This window comes from Lagenorhynchus albirostris, chromosome 5, assembly GCF_949774975.1.
Source record: "Lagenorhynchus albirostris chromosome 5, mLagAlb1.1, whole genome shotgun sequence".
Lineage (NCBI taxonomy): Eukaryota > Metazoa > Chordata > Mammalia > Artiodactyla > Delphinidae > Lagenorhynchus > Lagenorhynchus albirostris.
The window spans coordinates 130210552-130222770 of record NC_083099.1 but is presented as its reverse complement, the minus strand read 5'-3'; the positions used below and the strand labels follow the sequence as shown (position 1 = coordinate 130222770).

At 43.2% G+C, this 12219-nt stretch overlaps 1 protein-coding gene across 5 annotated transcripts in view; it reads right to left on the bottom strand.

Moving 5' to 3' along the window:
• The window catches only part of BACH1 (BTB domain and CNC homolog 1), a 106501-nt gene extending 94944 nt beyond the window's left edge, over nt 1-11557 (bottom strand). For all 5 annotated transcript variants that reach the window (XM_060150819.1, XM_060150817.1, XM_060150818.1 and 2 more), the window contains exon 1: nt 11434-11557. The gene's annotated coding sequence lies outside the window, so the exon portion shown is untranslated. The remainder of the gene's footprint in view (nt 1-11433) is intronic.
• Between the last annotated feature and the right edge of the window lie 662 nt (nt 11558-12219).

Genomic DNA, 12219 nt, shown 5'->3' with positions numbered 1-12219 from the left:
GGTCTAATCTTGACTATTCTCTTGAACTTCGTACTCATGTATCCAACTGCATACTCAAATTACTACTTGTTTGTCTAACAGGCATTTCACATTTAACATGTCCAGAAACCTTGGTTCCTCCACCTCTAGTTAGGATATGTATCAAAATACTAACAATGGTTACATCTAGGTAATTTTTGTTTGCCTGTTTCTGCATTCAAATTATTAACCATAAACACATATTACTTTATAATCAGAAAAATGTTCAAAGAGACAACAAACCATAAACAAAAAAATACGCCTTTGGAAAAAAATGCAATTCACATTTCTTTTGGCTGTCTTGAAGGCTCCCAAAGGATGTCAATTACTTTTTTCCCCCTTGATAATGGATACTTCCTCCACTAGTCAGGATATTGGTTTGTCACTATCTAGAAAATTCATGGGCAACTCTAAAACACAGCAGCCTCCACTGATATCTTCAAAGTAAACACAAAAGAACAAATTAAATTTTATAGAAATTTAAAATAAAAAGATGCTGTGATGTGGAAAAACAGAACCCTGTTACAGGAAAATAAGGAGGAAAAACCCATCAAGTCAGGTCTAGCTCTGTGAACACGGGCAAATGTGTACCCTTGAGACTTAAGGAGGGAGCCCCTGCCCTACTTATGTCACAAAGCCCTTCGAAAAGGATAAAGTGCTAAACACCAAATATACATAATTATGAAATGCAAAAGAATATCAATTTTAGGTATTTTAAAACAACCAGCAGCATGATATTGGAAAGAACGGGAAGTACTGGGATATAATTAAGGTTCTACAGACATTACCAATGGTGTGATCTATAAGATACCTGACCTCACCCTTTAGGTTCCCCATAAGGAAAACAACATCAACACTTACTCTAAGGATTGAATGGCTGGGCGCATTTAATAGCACAGTGCCTGGCATGAGATCATTAACATTTTATTATTATTATTGCCATCTTTATCCAAAAGATGATGAAAAGAATACTGCATTTTCAAAGGTTCTACAAACCCAAGAGTTAAACTACAAAATACAGAGATTCCTGAACCTTTAAGAATGAAATGTCAGTAAGCCTAATAAAGATCTCAACAAGATAAAAAGAAAATATTAAAATTATACAAGTCTGCTCAAGAAAATTGATAATTTCACAGACCCAAAGAATTAGCAACTGAAAGAGCACACTCACCCAATACAACCCACTTCCACACTTTGGTTACAGATGAGGAAACTGAAGCCCTTAGAGGGTCAGTCACTTAGAGGTTAAAAAGTTCCTCTGCCCCAGGTCCAAATATTACATTTCAATTCATATGACATGGCCTGAATAGCAAGGTTGTTTTGAGGGTGGGGGTAAAAGTGAGGAGGATAAAAAAAACAAGACTAGAGGGAAATGTCGCAAGTATCCTGTGTGTGTGATGAGAACGTTAGACAAATTAAAAGGGGATTTATGGAATAGAAATTTTTCCTTATTACTCAATATTTAGTTTATTAATTTCTGATTAACACTTCTTGGATTACATAATCTCATATATCGTTAAAAAGAATCTGACACCAAACTATGCTGAACTTAAATCAAAGTTTGTAGTTATACCCAACTACATATGGAAAATTAAACGAAGGACACACAGCTGGAGATATTTCACCAAAAGTCACTTTCCATATAGAATAATAAGTGTTCATGTCCCATATTCATAATGAAATAGTCATATGTTATTTTGTTTTCAAACTGTAAAAATTATAACCGTGATTCACATTATTTACTTCTGATTGCCGAGAGGAAGTGAAAGCCCTAAAACTAGATCTAGGTCAGAATGATCCTCTGTAGGTCTAAGACTTGACAAATATAGCATGCAAAGTAACTGAAAAAACAAGCAAACCACCAAAAAGGTGCCCTTCAAATTCCCAACCATTCCTTAAACACCTTCTCACCCCAACTCATAATAAATTTGAGTCAAAAAAAAGGATTAAGAGGAAAAAGTGTTAGGTAACAATGTTAATTAAATAAGGCAGCAGTTACAGTAGAGCAATTAGAATATGAATCACAGATATGAAACTTTTTAATTTTAGTAGAGGTACTAAATTGAAATGCTTTATTTAAAGATAACCTAATCCACTAATCCCTGGTAGGCACTATAGTACTAGGTATCTCAATATACATAGCTAAAACTAAAATTTTAAAATCTATTTCTTGTTATTGATGTTAACTTGGAAGTCAAAATTACCATCTCTAAAATGGAGATTAACGAGCTGTAGACTTTCCACCTGAGCCCTCAGATAGCTACTTTCCAATATACAGTCACAAGATTTAGTCAAATAAGTAATAATTTGAGGCCTGTAAAAAAAAAAAAAAAAGCTGAAATATTTCTCAGTTCAAATATTATTTGAGGAACAACTGAGTAGGTAAATACTATTGATTTTTTACCTGAGATGAAAATTATTTTGGCAGTATTGTCTTTCTAAATTCTATCCAAAAAAGTAACACCATTTCAGAAGCCTACCCTAACCATCTATCACAGCTATTCGTTATTCTCAAATAGAAAAAAAACTATTAGTAATTATTTTCTATTTTATGAATTTACAACACTAAGTATTTATGTATTTACATTATTTGTTTGCCTTTCTCATCCATACAAAGCACCAAAACTTAGGATTGAGAAGAAGGAACAAAAATGAAACACAAGTCCTTTGAACATATCAAAGTGCAGTAAACAGTTTAGGAGTTAAAATTAAAGTGGAATTATTCTTGAAGTCTGAAAGGAATGGCAAATAAACTAACCACAGGACAGCTTTCCCTCCTAGAAGAAGAATGAGTGTGTAAAGAGGGAGTGATGTTCCTGTTTGTATCCCAGATTCAAGAATGTGGGTTCCAAAGAATGCTGGCCTATCCAGGCAACGAATCAACCATTCCATTCAAACCAGACTAGCCTCACCACTCACTGAGAGCCACAGACATCACAGATGGGCATGCCCTACAGAGTAAGAGAGAGAGTGGTCCTCTTGGTATAGACACAATCAGAAGCTACAAGATATTATTATATATTCTTCTTTCCCTGAAAGTATTAAGAGAATAACAGAGAACCTTAGAACTATTTAGAGTAGCAGTCCCCAACCTTTTTGGCACCAGGGACTGGTCTCATGGAAGACAATTTTTCCACGGATGTCAGGGAGGATGGTTCAGGCGGTAATGTGCACGACGGGGTGCAGCAGATGAAGCTTCGCTCACTTGCCCACTGCTCACCTCCTGCTGTGCAGCCCAGCTCCTAACAGGGCCCAGTACCAGTCTGTGGCCTGGGGGTTGGGGACCCCTGGTTTACAGTACTGAAAGAAATGTATTCCTACTACATGTAATTTTTTGGATAGAACAGGCAAATTTTCAATTTTAAAATCATTTTAAAATAAAACATTTATTTGATCTGACTGTAAAAATAATACTTGATCATAGTAGGATACATAAGAGGAAAAAAATCACCAAAAACTCCAAAGACAATCACATTTTCTTTTTCTACTCAGAAGTATGCGTCTGTGTGTAGTGTTGATATAAGTAGCAGGCAAGGATGACACTGTTGGCCATCCAGTTCCATTCGCCCCCTCATTTTCTAACCACATCCTGATTGTGCCCACAAATCTGCTCTCTACCTGAGGCCATGAGTTTCTGGGGTAGCAAACCCTAGTCCCAACCCAAGATGAATCCCAATCCATTTAAGCCAATCACAGTGGTCCCACTTCTCTTGATGTTGACTGATTTAGGCGTAAACTTACGCAATGCTGGCCCTAGTCCCAACCCAAGATGAATCGCAATCCATTTAAGCCAATCACAGTGGTCCCACTTCTCTTCACGTTGACTGATTTAGGCGTAAACTTATGCAATGCTGGCCCCACAAAGGAGAGGCTAGGGTGGTATTCACTATGAGGTCTTTGGAAAAGGCTTTTATCACTAATAAAGAGACATCACAGGAAAAAAAAAGTCTTCTTCCAAGAACCTCAGTTATATTTACTGGTACACTTGAACTTGTGCCAGTCATCTTGCAACCACAGGAGGAACTAGCCACAGACAAAAGAAAGACATATCCTACATTTTCAACCTTTTCCCACTGACCTTATTTTTAAATACATACAGATGCAGACACACAACCTTCTTGACCCAACCTCCCCCAACTAAAATCTCTCTCTTCCCTACTCTTCATTGCTATGCTTCTCGAAAGAGTGGTCAAAACAAGCTGCCTCCTCCACTAAATTATGCATTCATCACTGACATTCCTAAGGCTTTCTTAATTTCCCAAAACTTAGGCTTCTCATATCCTATGGTTTCAAGCCACATCTTACATGTTGCTATTTTAGCAATTAACACATGCTATAGTAATGGTCTGCCTGTCAGACTGTAACCTCTGAATAATTCTGTATTGCCAACATCTAGAAAAGTTCCTGGCATATCAAGGCACAAATATTTGTTTCATAAACCAAATGTACACCCAATACCTAACATGTAGGCATACCATGAATGTTGAAATAAGTTTAGCAACCCTACTATCTACTCACACCAGAATATGTGTTTGAGTGTAAACTGGGGAGAAGAACAACATGCACAGGAAGATAAGAGACCAAAGTGCCTTGAAACTTAAAAACACAATTATTCTTTACTCCCCAGGGATCAGAGAGCTGGTCAAAGTTAACTCAGTAGGAGAGAAGAGGATGTTTCCACACTGGTGTATGAGAAGCAATGGCAGGGAGGCGTGCTAGTATCTGAGCAGCTCTGCCACTGGTGAGCACTGTTGCCAACCTGCTCCAGAGAGGAAAAGGTGTCCCAGACCTCCTGGGGTCTGGAATAGGCAACAAACCAGGCCAGTGACAACAGACTTGTGCTCAAATGCAAAACACGTTTTTTTTAAAAACCCAGAGAAATATATCTAGAGCTTGAACAGTACTTGCAACAGTCCAAGAGACAATGAAGCAGGCAAAGTTGGTCGTAGCTAAGACTCATCCCTAAGCAGCATTTCCTTTGATATCTCTGGATGACAACTGGGAATGAAGGAATGAAGCAAAGATCCCTATTCAGCTGGGCAAAATTCTTTTCTACTTCAAAAGTCTCTTACTAATGTAGGAAAACTGATTAAAAGGGCAATGTCTTTTTTCTTACTTCCCCTTCTAATTTTAGTAGTAAATCCTATCTAGAGAAGCCCTGCTGGGAACACTCCTCAGAAAAACAGAGTAAATAGAGACATCAGGTACTCTGAAAATGTAAAGTGTCTTGGGCCAAGATTTGACAACCACTTTACATTTTATAAAATAACAGTTCAGTGCAAAATACTCAGTAATGAAATTACTGATCTTACCAAAACGCACTTACTCCAAATTGACTAACTAATAATTACAACCTAATAAGTTCACTGAAAGACTAATAAATCTTTTATAGCCACCTATTTTATAGCAAGTAAAATAGGTGGATAAGTATAAGTACATCTGACGGATACGTACATCTCCTCACTGATTTAACTGACTTCCAAAAGACGCTGGCACATTTTAGAGAAGGAATAAGGCATTAAGGATATGAAGAAACCAGCAAGTAGGGTCTTCCCATTTTTTCAATAAGACCCTAAGAGTTCATCTCCTTAGGCCAAAAACATCTCCCCTGGGAATCCTAGAGGATGACCAGTCAGTAAAAAGAAGAGACTAATGACAGGGGAAAAAAAAAAAGGCAGAAGAGGGAGGTAAGATATTCCCCATACCAGGTTTAGTCTATAACCTTAGAGGTGGGATATTGACAAGGTCCAGGCACAAAGGAACTGAAAAAATGACCCCACTATATAAAACACTTTTTAATGTAATTCCACTTTAATGGGGGATGGGGAAGTGGAGTAAAGCTAACCACTATGACTCCGATTCAATCTAAGAAATGACCAATTAAAAAAGTGAAAATGACTTTACCAGATAGAAGCTAAGAACAGTTATTTTCTTACAAAAATATCCTTTGGGGACTTCCCTGGTGGCGCAGTGGTTAAGAGTCCGCTTGCCAATGCGGGGGACATGGGTTCGGGCCCTGGTTGGGGGATCCCACATGCCGCGGAGCGGCTGGGCCCGTGCGCCACGGCTGCTGAGCCTGCACTCTGGGGCCCGCGAGCCACAGCTGCTGAGCCCATGTGCCGCAACTGCTGGGGCCCGCGCCCCTGGAGCTCCTGCTCCGCAACGAGGGAGGCCACTGCGGTGGGAGGCCCGCACTGCAGCGAAGAGTGGCCCCTGCTTGCAGCAGCTGGAGGGAGCCCGCGTGCAGCGACGAAGACCCAACGCAGCCAAAAGTAAATAAATAAAATACATAAATTTATAAAATATATATATATCCTTTGATTACTAACTTTCCTAAGGCATTAAGAAAATGACTTAAATTTATTTTTAAAAGAATATGATTTGCACACAGCTTCACCTGCACCGATGTAACATTTTCTAAACGGTGCCAGTACTGAGAAAGGAGCCAGCAGCCCGCCAACTCCACTGCATGCCCACAATGCTCCTAGGACAGTCATTAACAACCAAGATCCTGGCAACCACTATTTCTTTGTTCCTTATATTTGCTTGGGGACAATTTTTATGATCCTACTAATAGTCTCTAAATTGTCCCTGATCCTAAATAAAACAAAGGATCTGTTCCAGAGGAGTGATCATATTAAAGAAAAGTATTAGATGTATAAGAGGTTTAGCATCTAGACAACCCAAATTATATTTTGCTCAATCCAATTCTAAGTCAATTACAAGGAAAAAGAAGTCAGAAGACAAATTTTCTTTCTATCTCAGGAGATGAACTAAATGATTTAAATCCAGGTGCTTCCTCAATCCTCACACCAATGATGGAAACAGAAAGTAGAATTCTAAATGATCAAGGGTTTCAATTCGGTGCATATTTAAAATAACTTAAGAGGTACAACATACACCGTTTTCTCTTTCACTCTTTAAAAAACCCCAAGTTTCAAAACCACAGAACTAAAATGAATCCATATTATACTAGTGCAGCAACTGACAGTTTACTGAACAAACAGCCAAAGCACGTTCACTGTTCCATGGAGATAAACAGAAGACATGTATCTTCATTAAGAAACTTACACTCTAGTCAAAAGGATGGTCAAAATGTTTGACACAACCTTTCTGAATTACTAACGGGTGCAAGAAGCCACATGATAAACATATTTACTGTTTATCATGGATAATTTTTCTATATTAGCACAAACATGTCATTTAAAGAAAATACAATACTTAGAAGTAACTGGCAGGTAAATTTACATTCTCAATGTTCACTGCAAGTCAGTTATGAGAATCAAAAAATGAGTTCTGTCCTGATGTTAATAAGCAGGAAGGGGGTAGACAGGTTACTAACCCTGCTGGACCACAGTGCCCTCAATTATAACATGAAGAATAGGTTAGATGCAGGATGGCAGATGTTATTTCTTCAAAAGCCAATTCCAAATAACTGGTGAAAACTGCCTCTAGAGCATTTTGCTGGGACTGTTAGATTCCTTTACTAAAAAGCCATGTCCTATGTTACTTGCCCTCAGAAGTTGGGTGTTTGAGATGCTGCTACTGATTTGTCAGAATGTTCACTTGAGTTGTTTTCCCAGTAGCAGCCACGTGCTGTACACCCACGCTTCTCCTCACTCTCTCCTCTGATCAGTCCGTGAAATGCAGCTCAGGGAGGCTGCAAAATGTGGCTGTGTAACCAAGCGCTTCCCTGATTCTGAAGAACAGACAATAACAACTAATGCGTACTGATGTTTAATATGGAGCCAGCACTGTTCTAACTGCTTAACACATATTAATGCACTTTACAACAACCCCTATGATATAGATTCTATTATCATCATCCCATTTTACAGATGAGAAAAAGAGGCACAACTAAGTCAAGTAACTTATCTAAGGCTTCACAGCAGGTAAGTAACAAAGCAAGAACTTGACCTTCGGCAGTCTGGCTCCAGATGGCCCCCTTTTAACAACTTTGCTTACTGCTTCTCTGTCAACTGTACAGTGATCAAATCTACAACTTCACTTTTCTTAATGCTATGCACTAAACCAGAAGCCCAGGTTTCATGGTGGTATAAGTCTATATTTTATCTGCAGTCTTGAAATGTTGACTTTCTCCAAGGGGCCTGGATTCTGGCAAATAATGCTCAAATTACCCATACCTTGAGCTTCGGCATATTACCTTGTTTGGCATATTTTAAAAAATTGTAATAGTTTCATAAGTCACCTATTCAGCCACACAAAATACACCTTCCATTTAGTAGAACCCTCAGAAAATGTGAGTTTAGGGTTAAAGAAATTCTCCCATTAACAGAACATTAGTCAGAAAATTCGGAGGACGAGATGATTCTTAAAACGTAAGTCTGGGAGAGGATCAGCACTGTGAAGAGAAGTAGCCAGGGGAATGCCACTTCCCAAGTGATTTGCTGGATGTGACGTCTTATTAATCCTTGTTAAAGGGGGCCCTTGTAAACCTGGCCCCCAAAAATGCAGACTTCAAGGAGTAACAGTGATCTTTCAAAGAATTTGTTATATACAAACTATACTCCAATGTGCAGATTATCTTCTGGTGGTCCCATTATACCCTTTTTACCTATTACTACACTTCAAATCATACCCATGAAACAAACCAACCGTCTGGCTTGTCTCCAAATTCAAAATACACGGTATTATATGTAATAGGCAACAATGTATTTTTTGTTATTTCCATTCTCCACATCAACAATGCAATAAGAAATTTACACTTCAGCTTCTAATCTTTAAAATACAGCATAAAAAGAATAGAACTACATGTGAAATAAAAATTAAAATGAATTAAGAACATGTGAAAGAATGACAGCTTTCAAGAGGAAATCACAAATTTAAAAAAAAAAAGTACCCCAGTTGTTGAAAGAGTGTTACTGGGAGTGGTTAACAAACTCTTTATGTTCCCCAACAGAAAAGGGGTGGCATAAACCCAAGTTATATAACATGCAGGTACTACTGTTACCCTGTATCTTGAAGATGAATGTCTTTCTTATTTTATATAAAAGTGAATTTTCAAAAAATCAAGGGTTTATTATTTTCTTCCAAATGAATCATCTTGCACTCACATTAGAATCCCTAATCCCTAAAAAATTCATGATTTTTAATCTCTTCTAGTCCCAAACGTAAAGCATCTTTTTCTACTACAGAATGTTTTAATGAGCTACCGTCAGTAACAATCAGTCATTCTTCGGACCACAGATAAGGGTCAGATCCCCCCACTCCACATTTCCCTTCCCTAAACTCTGTTAGCAATAGGGACTGTATGCTTGGGTCCTGTGCTCACTTTTAAAGCAAGAAGTAATGATCCGAGATGGAAAGACACCAGCGCCATCACTAAGACAATGATCCATATGGTTTGCCTTCCACCCGACAGTGCTTTCAGACAGTGCTTTCAAGACTCGACCCAAAGAGACTTGTTAATTCCACCCACATTCTCCCTCCCCTCCTCTCTGCCACCAGAAACAACTAGTGTATGTATGAAAAGCCAGGGGCCATGAAAACCACGAGGAAGGCTCCTTTTGTGTTCTCCTAAAGAAATCTTTATGCAGAACAAATTAAGTTCACTTTCTGAAATGTATAAACCACAAAACAACAAAACCACAAAAGGGAAACTAAGTACAATAAGAAGAGTAAATATTTTTGTTACACTACTATTAAGAGGTGACTCCTAGCTGCAAATTTCTTTCTCAGTTTTAGCTCTCTCCAGCACAAACTTCTCAGGCAGTAGGTCACGAGGCTGCTCTGTGTTTACCCACCACCTCAGCGCTCCTTGGCCACTTCCTAAGAGCGCTGGCACCTCACCCACTGATTACCTGTATCAACACAGACAACCCCAGCTTCAGACCTCTGAAGCAACCCCTCTTCAGTGCTCCTTGGCCTTTTACAGTGGAGGCATGTGATGAGAGTATCTGCACCAGCTGTTCCTAATTACCTCTCAGGCTGGGGCGAATGACTCAGCAACCCAACTTTTTTTAAGGAGTCATCTACCTCGTTAGCCAACCAACATATTGAACAATGGTAAACCACTTGACAGAGCCACAGGTTAAACAACAATAATGCACGATGCCATGCCATCACTTAAACCAAGGCCATCCTACTCCCAGCTGACTCACCAAGTGTTCTTTTTCCCCAGGCTTCTTTAATCCAAAGGCTGAAGTGGCAAGCGCCTTCAAGCCCAGCCCAGCCCTTGCACCACGACCCAAGACCAGGAAGAAGCAGCCGGCCTCTTCCCACTTCTCTGCTTGACCATGTGAAGCGCTCAAGCGCTCTGACACTAACACCTCCGGTGTTTCCACCCTTTATCTTTCGGAACTGCTTGAAATGCAAACCCTCCTGGATATAAGCAGTGTTAAACTACATGAACAAAGACCTAGTCGTGGCACCCTCCAGACCCAATACTGATAGAATTCTCCCAAAAGATAGGCATCCCTACAAAACAGCCTTTGTTCCTTCAAGCGTGACATTGGAGCCTGTTTTTCCCACACACGTTCTTTCACAATCACTACTACGCTATACCTTGAATCAGCCCAAATTCAACGCAGAAGGCTCACTGCACAAAAACCTTCTGTACAATTCTACTCAGTGACATTAAACTACCGTGCAAGAAAGAGAAAGCCATGGCACTCGCGTTTCATTAGACGAGCACAAAGCTGGTGTCTCTACGATCAACACCCACTCTCACCCGACTGTGGGAGTCTTTAATTACAACGCGCGGGCAAAACTCCAACAAAGGGAGCCCTGGGATCTCCGGGCCCCCAAACCAATCTTCGCTAAACCCAGCCCCGCAGGGTGGTATTTTTTGCTCCAGCCACGAACTCGGCCTTTCTTACGTGATTACACGCGCGACCTACACCCAGGCTGGGCAGACGGGAGGCAAACAGCTCGCCGGACGCGGCGGCTAACGAGGGTGGTGGGAGAGGGCGGAGGGACGATACTGAGCCGGGCCGGCCGCGCGGGCGGTGCTGATGTGTCACAGCCCCGGCGGGCCGCGCGCCGGCTGGGGATTGCGGGGGGGGGTGCCGGGCTCGGACCCGGGTGCCCGAGAGGCGGGGGAGGGGGAGCGGGCGCCCGGACCCCAGTACATCCCGGCCCCCCGCCGGCCGGCCCGTGATAAAGTACAGCGCGGGCCCGTAAACAACGGCGCCGGCCGCGCGCGGGGCCACGGGGCGCCGACCCGTCGCCCCTTCCGGCGGACGAGGCCACTTCCAGGAAGGGGAGCTGCAGCCGCCCCCCGTGGGCCCCGCTTAATGCCCCCCGCCCAGAAAGCAGCACCCCCGGTCTCCCTCACCGCCTCCCCAGGACCTGCCCGCGGACCGCCCCTCACAGGCCGGCGGCCCAGACCGCGCGCGAGACGCCGCCGCGCGGACCCTGCCGGGGAAGGGCGCCCGGGACAGGCGAGCCACTCACCAGAGCCGAGGCGCGACGCAGCCCGACTGACGGCAGCGAGCGAGCCTGGCGGGCCGCGCGGGCAGCTATCAGGTGACTCACTCCGTCTCCGCGGCCGGCCGCCCCTCCCCTCTCCTTCCTTTCCCTTTCCTCCCTCGCCTCCCCTCCCTTCCCCTCTCGTTCCCTCCCCTTCCCTCCGCAGCCGCGGCCTCCGCCCCCTCCCGGCGCCCAAGCCCCGCCCGCCTCGCGAGGTCCCGCCCCGTAGGCCTGCCTCGCGAGACCCCGCCCTTCCCTCTCTGTAGCGCCTAAACCCCGCCCTCACTAGAGGCCCCGCCCCGCCAGCCAGGAAGCCTCGGTACGCGGATCCCTGCGGCTTCCTGCGCGTAGCCAGAAGCCCACGCGAGGAGATGCAGGGAGGCATCGCGCGAGCCCTGGGCAGGGCAGGCCTCGAGGAGGCGGCGGCGGGGTCCCGCAACCTCCGTGGGCAGCGCCCCTTTGCGAGCGCAGCCCGCAGCCTGAACGAAAAAGCCACCCGAGGACCACCTCCTCCTTTCCTGCTGAAAGCAGAAAGGAAAAGCCTGACGGCCTGCTCGCTCTAAGTGTTGCCGGGATACCCGGAATCGAGTGCCAGCGGACACCAGCAGGGAGGACGAGAGCCGGACACGTCCCTCCCCAGACCAGACCCCCTCAGGGGTAGCTTCTGGCAGCCCCCGCAGGAGAGCTTCTCCTCTGCCTCCTCCTGGGGGTGGCGGGGCGCCCAGGTTCGCAAGGTTCTTGAGCTTCTTGATAGGGATGCATCAAGTGCAT